The sequence below is a fragment of the Rhinolophus sinicus genome, chromosome 1 (genome assembly GCF_057876585.1).
Source record: "Rhinolophus sinicus isolate RSI-liver-muscle chromosome 1, RSI-T2T, whole genome shotgun sequence".
In the NCBI taxonomy this organism is placed as follows: Eukaryota; Metazoa; Chordata; class Mammalia; order Chiroptera; family Rhinolophidae; genus Rhinolophus; species Rhinolophus sinicus.
The window spans coordinates 115431741-115441287 of NC_142501.1; the positions used below are offsets into that span (position 1 = coordinate 115431741).

At 40.9% G+C, this 9547-nt stretch overlaps 1 protein-coding gene across 1 annotated transcript in view; it reads right to left on the reverse strand.

The window, feature by feature from the left end:
• Positions 1 to 9547, reverse strand: part of LOC148759241 (uncharacterized) — a 35262-nt gene that overhangs the window by 23389 nt on the left and 2326 nt on the right. The window contains exon 2 of the mRNA XM_088793617.1: positions 5963 to 6082. The gene's annotated coding sequence lies outside the window, so the exon portion shown is untranslated. The remainder of the gene's footprint in view (positions 1 to 5962; positions 6083 to 9547) is intronic.

Below are 9547 nucleotides of genomic sequence, written 5' to 3' on the forward strand. Positions count from 1 at the left end.
AATTGAACTTCATTCTATGGCATGTAATGGTATATTGAGCTTCTAAACTATTTCAAAATTGTCTGACATTTTGGAAATGACAAAACTTATACTAAATAGGTCAACTGATGATAAAATCTGGAAAAATCTGCGCCTCTCAAATATACAGTAAACTACTCCTTGCTCATGATCCTTTTCAAGGGAGACGTGAATTCCTCACCAAGCATATAGATGGTTTTCTAAGTATAATAATTCTAATTGAGGCCTTCCATACTATGTGAATTGAAAATTAGGAAATTGGCCATTTTGCTGCCAGTGATGTCCAAATCAACTTGAGCACTGGAATTATATCAGCAAATTTTTAGTCACAAGGTTCTGCAGCTTCACTACAAACCTATTAAATCAGAATCTAGACTGCTGGGTTCCAGGAAATCTAAGGTTTTTAGACTCTTTTCGGTCATTCTGATAAACTGCTTAAACGATTGCCTTCTTGGTAACTGGAACATCTGCAAGTCTATTCACTGAACTCCTATGGTGTTCCACCTTCAAATCTTTTCTCCCATTGTCTACTGAACATTAAAATATAGGTCATTTAGAGAAAGTCAACACCTCAACTAGTCAAGTCATGTCAAAACAGCCAATCATATATTTTAGTCTCTCCGTTCTCTGAAAAATTTACATCACAAAGTACAGAAATTTGAAAGATGGAATGAGAATGAACATGTCATAGACAACTGTGGTCCTCATTAATCTTTCAGATTTCAAAATTTATCTTAGTTACTTTTTATCTTAAACTTTTATAAACTGATGCTGGAGTTTAAGAAAGTCTTCATTATAATCAAGATTTATTCCAACAAAGCAATTTACTTTGGTTGTGGAATTTGTTGTTTTGGGGCCCTGGATGTAACTCACAGAACACTGAAAAATATATCTGGGTTCACATCAGCGCACAAAAGAGAAGAGGCTAATCGTAGAGCTTGCTTCACCACAGAAACTTTAAAAAATTACATAAAATTGTCAAAATCAACACTGACAGAACTCTAGAAAACAAGTCAAGCTTTACATCAACAAAGTGAACACTAAACCTGGGCGGAAAAATAAGCAACTTAAAATGATAGAATGTTTTGTGGCATTTTCATTTGCCGTTGTTTCAACCCTCTGCCTGGTAAGTACAGTGCTGGTCGTGGTCTTCCAGAAGGGGGCCTGTATTCCTGATGTGGGACGCGGGGCGGTGTTTCAGAGGGCACAGAACAGACCTTGTTCACAAAGAGTTATTTGTATGTTCTAACCTGTCTGAAAGCTAGAAGACTGACACAAAGCACTGCCCCCTTTTGAATACTTCAGAACTCACTCATGGTGAAAAAAGGCAGGCAGTCAACAAAAGCAATGGAAGGCAAACTGACAACCCACAGCCAGTAAGGACAAAACATTATAGATTGAGGCACACAATAGACCAGTGAAAGCCATGGGTGAAGAGCTAGAGAGGGAGTGTCTTTGTAAAATTGAGGTATTCAAAGGCACTCATGTGTGCTGGAAACTTAGACACACACATCCTCAAGGCAGAATGCCTGCTCAGGAAAGACACAAGAAAACTCTAAGCTTTCACCATTGGCTGATCTCAGGGCTCAGTGTAGCAGGAATTCAAGGCTAAGGAGGACGTATAAATGGCCTGGCTACACACTGAAGGAGTGCCCCAGATTTGCAAAGCCAGAAAAATTTAGGATTTTAAAAATATAATTAAATCAATCTCTCTCTCTCTCTCTCTCTCTCTCTCTCTCTCTCTCTCTCTGTCTGTCTCTCTCTCTCTGTCTCTTCTCTCTTTCATTTTTCTTTGTATTTTTTGTTTCTAATGTTCAAGAAAATTTAGGTCAAACACTAGCTGAACAGGAGCTAGAGGTACAGAGACTTAAGAGATCACAAATGATAAAGAATACAGACCTGTAAAATTGTTGCTAAAGTTCATTAAACAAGCAGCTACAACCTACAAGCAACAGAAACCCTAAGGAGGGAGAAAACCTTGATTGAAAAGACTACATGATAATATTCAGGATGTCTAGTTTTCAATGAAAAATTACAAAGCATGGAAAAGAAATTTGGCCCATTCACACAAAAATTAAAGTTAACTGTCATTGTCTCTGAGGAAGCACACTGATTGGAATTACTAGAGAAAGATTTTTAATCATGTATCTCAAATATGTTGAAATAGTTAAAGGGAGTCATAAGAATAATGTGTGAACAAACAGAAAATATCAATCAAGAGACAGAAATTATTAAAAAGAGCCAAATACGAATCCTAGTGATGAGAAGTATAATAATTAAAATGCTCCCTACAGGATTTCAATAGCAGAATTGTATAAACAGAATAAAGAATCTGTAACCTGGAAAATAGACCTAAAGAAATTATTCAGTTGGAAGAGCTAAAACGCAAAAGGATGAAGAAAATACACAGAGCCCGAGAGTTCAACCAAACCAACATACAGTGGGAATCCCAGAAGAAGAGAAGGCAGAAAAAAACAAACAAACAAACAAACAAAAAAACCCATAAAGAGTTCTTCCCGTAAGCAGCCTGAGGTCACCTCTGAAAATGGTTCACTACTCGCTTGACTCAGAGAACCCCACAAAATCATGTAAATCAAGAGGTTCGCATCTACCTGTTCATTTTAAGAACACTCGTGAAACTGCCCAGGCCAACAAGGGTGTGCATATCTGAAAAGTCACCAAGTATCTAAAGGATGTCACATTACAAAAGCAATGTGTGCTGTCCCGTCGTTATAACGGTGGAGTTAGGAGGTGTGCCCAGGCCAAACAATAGGGTTGGACACACAGTCCAACCCAAAAAGAGAGCAGAATTTTCACTGCACATGCTTAAAAATGCAGAGAGCAATGCTGAACTTAAGGGTTCAGATGTAGACTCTCTGGTCATTGAACACATCCGGGTGAACAAAGCTCTCAAGATGCAGCCCAGAACTTACAGAGCTCAGGGGGGTATTAACCCATACAGGAGCTCTCCCTGCAACACACAGATGATCCTAACTGAGAAAGAGCAGATTGTTATTGTTCCTAAACCAGAAGAGGAGGTTGCACAGAAGGAAAAGATCTCTGAGAAGAAAGTGAAGAAACTAAAACTTATGGCCCGGGAATGAGTTCAGCATCAAATAAATGCTAATAAAAGTAAAAGCAGAAAAGAAAGCATAAAGAATATTTAAAGAAACCATAGCTGAAAACTTTCTAAATTTGAGAAAAGATGCAGATCTACATATTCTAGAAGCTTAATGAACTCCAAAAATTATAAATCAAAGAGGTTCATACACACATCACCAAACTCTTGAAAGCCACGGACAAACAATCTGGAAAGCAGCAAACAAAGAAACAAAAAACCAGTCAGTACAAAGGATCTGCAATGAGATGCACAGCATGTTGCTCGTTAGACACTATGGAGGCCAGAAAGCAGGGCAATGACATTTCGAAATTGCTGGACTGGGTTCTGGTTTAAGACGGCCACGTAGGAATATCCTGAACTCCTCTCCCCCCACATACACACCACATTTACAGCTGTATAAGGAACAATTTACTCTGAGAAAGAAAACTAACAACTGGTAGAGCGACCCCTGCTCATCGGGTGAACAAGAGGGAAAAGGAATCCACGCGGTTAGGAAGGGCTGACAAAGTCTCGCCATAAACCCCACCCCCCGCACACTGTACTTGCTGCATAGCTAATGCGGTGAGAGGCTGCCAGGTGGGACAGGGCTGACATAGGACGTTTCCATCACCACAAACAGTTCTATCAGACATCACTGCTGTGGAAGTTTGGAGTCCTACCTTTCCCGTATTGTCTCTTGTTTCTGAAAGGACTGTTTTGCTCATCCCCGCGGTGTTCCTTTCACACCTGCACTGATATCACTGAAGTCACCCTTGCCTCATCAGCATGGCTGATATATACCAGTCCTCATTCAGAGGAATTAATTTCTTGCCCTGCTCTAGGTAAAAGTGTATGGACTTTGTTGTTATAGAGGTTTGTACTCATAGTCTGCGTCCACCATTTTCTAACTGTGTGGCCTTGGGCAAATCATTCAATCGTATTCTATTTCCCCTTCTGTAAACTGTGGAAAATTCATACTTCACAGAGTTATGAGAATTAAATGAAATAACAGAAATTAAGGGCCTAATTCAGTACCTACTACATGTATGTGCTCAATAAATGTGATTTCCTTCCATCATATAACTTGTCTCCAGGTGTGACAACTTACATAGAACCTGCCCTTCCAGGGGGAGGATTTACTGGTATCTCTAGGAACTCTGAACTTCAGAGGCAGAGGAGGACAGCTAATCACGCGGGGAAATCTAACATATGATTAAGAGATGGGTTTCCTTGCTTGGACATCATAGGCCAAGATTCAAGATTGCCAAACAAATTATACAGGTGCTTTGGTGGTAAAATTGTTTACGAAAACAGGTAAAGCCTCATTTGAGCGTAGCAGACAAGAAAATGTCCGAGGAAAATATGGTAAATGACTCCTGAACGAGAATATTGGAAAAGCAAAATGAGCCAGGTGAGACAGGTGTAGTCATCCTGAAATGACTCTCATGGGATAAACAGTAATTCTCTTTTTACAGACCCAGAAGACCATGAGACAGGCTGAGGGAATTTTCAGTGATTTCTACGCCACAATCTTTCTTTCACCTGTAAATGAAATTGATGAAAGTGATTGACCGCCACTCTTATTCCTGAAATACAGTGCTACAAGACTGTTCCATGATGGAGATTATTTATTTATACATAAATAAAAAGTAGAAGGAAACTGAAGCACAGAACAAAGTTCTCTTGTGCACACCCACACACATGAACTTGTATCTGTGTGTCCAGCAGATTGTGCGTGCCCACCCACCCCCCAATGGGGACGGTTAGCCTGCCACCCCTGTGCTCTGTCTTCCCTCTCAGCCATCCTCAGCATGTCACTCTTTTGCAGGCCAGTTCTCCTCATTGTCACAAGCGGGTGTAACACTTGCCAGAGCAGTCAGATACAACAGCATGGAGGGGAGGAGAAGGACTATTATCCCATGTGCCTCTACAAAGAGTGAAATACGTGCTCTGGTGTTCATTGCTGCTTTATTTACGGTGGCCAAGACATGGAAACACCCAAAGTGTCCTTCGATAGATGACTGGATAAAGAAGTTGTGATATATATACACAATGGAATACTATTGGGCCGTAAGAAAAGAGGAAATAGTGCCATTTGTGACAACATGGAGGGATCTTGAGATTCTTATGCTAAGCGAAATAAATTACAGAGAAAAAGTCGAGAACTATTTCATTTCACTGATATGTGGGATATAAAACTAAAGAAACAAAGAAACAAGACAAAGAAACAAAAACTCATAGACACAGACAATAGTTTAGTGGTTACAAGAGGGTAAGGAGGGAGAGAGGTGGTAGATGAGGGTAAGCAGGGTCAAATATATGGTAATGGAAGGAGAACCGACTCTGGGTGGTGGACACACAATGTGACACGAGTATATTGTAGGACAGAATTGTACTTGAAACCTATGTACTTTTACTAACCATTGGCATCCCAATACATTTTAATTAAAAAATCAAAAAAGGGACTCAGAAGACTTCTGACATTTCTCTGGGTGAAAATGCCCACATCTGATTCAGTAACTGACACGATAAACTGGATCACAATGACTGGCATGGATCACATGGAATTTCTTCCTGGGACATGGATAGTGTGACCTCTCTCAAGTCCCATGGGTTAGGGCTGGACAGTAGAACACAATAAATGCTCCGCCTCAGGAGAAAAGGTGGGACCAACTCTTAGGAACACAAGGATTTTCCTTCTGGTAATATTTCTTGGAACTCCGTTCTCTATGCTTCCCGTTGTGTAGGGAACAACACCCACTGCATTTCTCCAAAACCAACCTTGGATAATATTGACTGTCCTGTAATATACTCTCTCTGTTCTTGGCATAGTATGGACCTTACCTGAAGTTGTCCTGAATTAACTTTTTCCATTCATTGTTATTCTTCATCTATAGAGGAAATAAAGTGAAGGCGACAATCTATTTCTTCTGGGAAATTAGTTTTTTGTACGCACAGCCTCCCCTAAAAGAACACACACAATAGCCTGTTACATGCCCTCTCACGTGTACCATGAAGCTTTCTGCTGGCCACTTCACCGGACTCTCAAGACATCCCAAATCTAACAGTAATTACACACAGTTTCCTTGTAGATAGAAAAATGTTATAGGGCCATGTAAGGAATCTCTCCTCTTACACATATCTCTTCAGTTACTATTGTGTTTTTCTGCTTGGGACTAGAGGCGTAAAAATTAATAAAAACAGACGTAATTCATGACCTTGTGGAATTGAGTCTAGCAGGAAAGACAGACATTCACCAATCATAACAAGCAAATGAAAAATTATAACCATGATCAGTGCCAAGAAGGAGAGAAGCAAGAGAAGTCAGAACGGGTGCCATGAGGACGTGAAGCTTAAGCTTTTATTGTAGGAAGACAGCAGCCAACTGCGTAAGTAGTAGAGGGGTAGGAGCATGATCCAGACAGAAGGAATAACATGGGAGAAGGTTCTGTGACAAGAGAGAATGGCACAGCCTGAAAAAGGCCAAAGAGGTGGGAGCATAGAAAGAAAGGTGCGGGAGGTGGTGCTGGGAAAGCCAGCATCTGAGATGGAAGCCAGATCACGCAGGCCCGGGTCACTCACAGTTCGAATTTTAGTCTTTCTCCTATGTGTAGAGGGCAATTTCTGAAATGTCTTATCTAGGGGATGGCACGATCAGATTAGCATTTGAAAGGGTTATTCTGCCCAGTAGAGATCATCCTGGAGGCAGCAAAGCCAGTTTTCAGGCTAATGCAATATACCACATGAGAGACGTTGCTATCTTAGACTAGGGTGGAAACCGAGGGAAGCGAAGAATTCAGAAGAGAGTCCGGACGTAAGAAATAGCCAGAATTCCGTGATGGATTGGGTGAGAGGTAAGCTAGCAGGGCCTGGTGAATGGTGGTGCCCATTAACGAAAATGGAACATAGAAATAGGACTGGGTTTGGAGGTTGAGGAACAAGTTTGAGAACTGCTGAGCTGAAGGAATCTCTGAGACAGCCAAGTGCACATGTCAAGAAACTAACTGGATCTATAGATCACGAAGGACTCAGAGGATTAAAACGGAGACATCTATTTATGACTCAACTTCACATAGGTGATCATTTAAACTTTGGGCATAGGTGAGATAAACCAGAGCAAAGAGTAAATTCAGTGGCTGGGAAGCGGGATACACGTCTGCAGATGGGACCGAGAGGTAGCCAGAGAGGAAGTGAGGAAACAAGGTGAGGGCTGGGTCATAGAAGGCAAGGAAAGAGAGAATGGTTCGAAAGGAAGCCAGTGACCCGCTGCCCTGAATGATGCTAAGACCTCAAGGAGAATGAGGCCTGGACAGTGTGCACTGGATTTTACTGCAGGGACGTAACTGGTGACTTCACTGAAAGGTGTTGACAATAGGCGGAGGCGAGATGGAAACGGGTTAGGCAGTAAGTGGGTGGTGAGGCAGTGGATGCTGTGAGTCCTAATAAGTTTTGAAGGAGTTTGGAGGTGGAGGGGAGGGATATAGTAGGGTAGCGGGGGCAGTGTGAGAGCGCCAAGCATACTCACTTTTAATGGGAGACTCTTGAACATATTTAAAAGCTAAAGCGAGGATTCAGTTGGAAGTACAGACTAAAGTTACGAAATAGAGAACAGGCTGTTGCTACTGTAAAGACCTAGAGAAAGAACAGGAAGATGGGATCCAAAACACAAGTGGAGGGATTGGCCGTTGAGGAAAAGACCTGTCTAAGCTGGGAAGGACGGAAGGAGAGACTTGATATAGTGGGAGGAGTCCAGCAGGTGGGGGCCAGAATCCAGCAGCCCTGGAAGCCAGGCCACCTGTGGATTATTCAGCTGAATGAGAAATGCATTTCTAAGTCCTTTGGACCACATATTCTAACACCTGTAAATTAAGCAGAAAAATAAAATTATAACAAACATGCTTAATCTGATGTCATCTCATCATTTTCAGGCATTGTCCCAAACTCACTATCAGGGGTCAGTTTCAGAATGACAAAACTGACACAAAAGGATTTCACAATTTTGATTTGTTTTAAAACCAGACCACAGAAAATGTGATCATAAATATTTAGCCAAATGCTATTTTGTAGTCAATTAGAGAAATCTAAATTCCATTTGTAGGATAACTAGAAAAGCCAGCAGGAGGGCAGTGAGATGCAATCTGTTTTGATAATTGGCCTTGGCCATCCAATTTCAGAGGTGCATTCGAAATCTGCTAACAAACACATAAAGCCTGATCCAAAGCTTGCCAATAAATTCCTAATATTTATTGTTTCTTACTGCGTGGCCTGTGAATAACTGGAGTCGTGTTGCTCTTTCCTTTTCACAAAAAAAGAAATCTGAGGAGTCTTTGTGAGAAAAGGTTAATCAAAGGGCCACTATATGTGGTTCTGAATTTGAAACTTACCCTGTAATCGGACATTCGTGAGTAAAATTACTGCAGCATCCACTTTATTCGTTAGCGTCATGCCTCCCAAATTGAAGCCTTTGTACAAGTAATGCAAATCAGAAAACTTATTCCACTTGTGGGTTATTATTTAATGCAGTGACCCTAGTTTTATAGAGTGTGACTCCATATTTGAGGGAAGGTTATAACCAACTCTCACCCTACAGCTTGTAATCTTAAAAAGAGAAAATGTCAAAGTTGAAAAAGCAATGTGACAAATTTTTAAAAATGGGAAACTGAGGCCATCTTGTAGTTATGGAGAATTAAAAATAAAAACTTTATCTCACATTTTTTTAACACACATTAAAGACTCATGGCCGAATCAGGCCCAGTTGGAATAACTGTTACCCTCACGTTCTGCAATAACCATATGGAACCTCCTTGTTCCTCCCTTAAAATACTGTTAATGTGCAGATACTTCCTTGACATCAGACTCCTTTCAACCAGGAAATTCCAATTTCCTGGTTATAATTTGATTTTCGAATCGGAGGCAGACCTTAATTTCCGGTGCTAAGGAATACTTTCATGGAAAATGAGCTCTAAATCATCTTTTTAGGCATTAACAGCAAATGTCTTTGAGAGATGCTCCAGAGCCCCAGAAACAGGATGTCACTTGAGTTTTGAGACCGTGTAAGTGCAGGTTCACTTCCAGAAAACAGTGCTGTAGTAGGAGGTGTCAAACGCCTTCTTACCAGAAATTTCTGGATTGATCAAAGAAATGAGATCAACAGGAGCCAAGATGCCACCCAAATGGCCCACATTTTGTAGAGGAGACTGAAGGAAAATGCCAAGAGCTGAGTCATATGCATCCTTGCTGTGATTACAAAATGGTGCCATGGAAGCAGAAGCAGTCCTTTCTCTACGTTCTAGACTCAGTCGGCTACACCACAGGCAGATCAGTTCTTGAAGATTAGAGGAATCTCCCCATAAGCGATGATATTTGGGTGATATGCATTCATACTGTCAGACCAGACCTCTTAGTCTAAATTGATATAGTGATTTAATG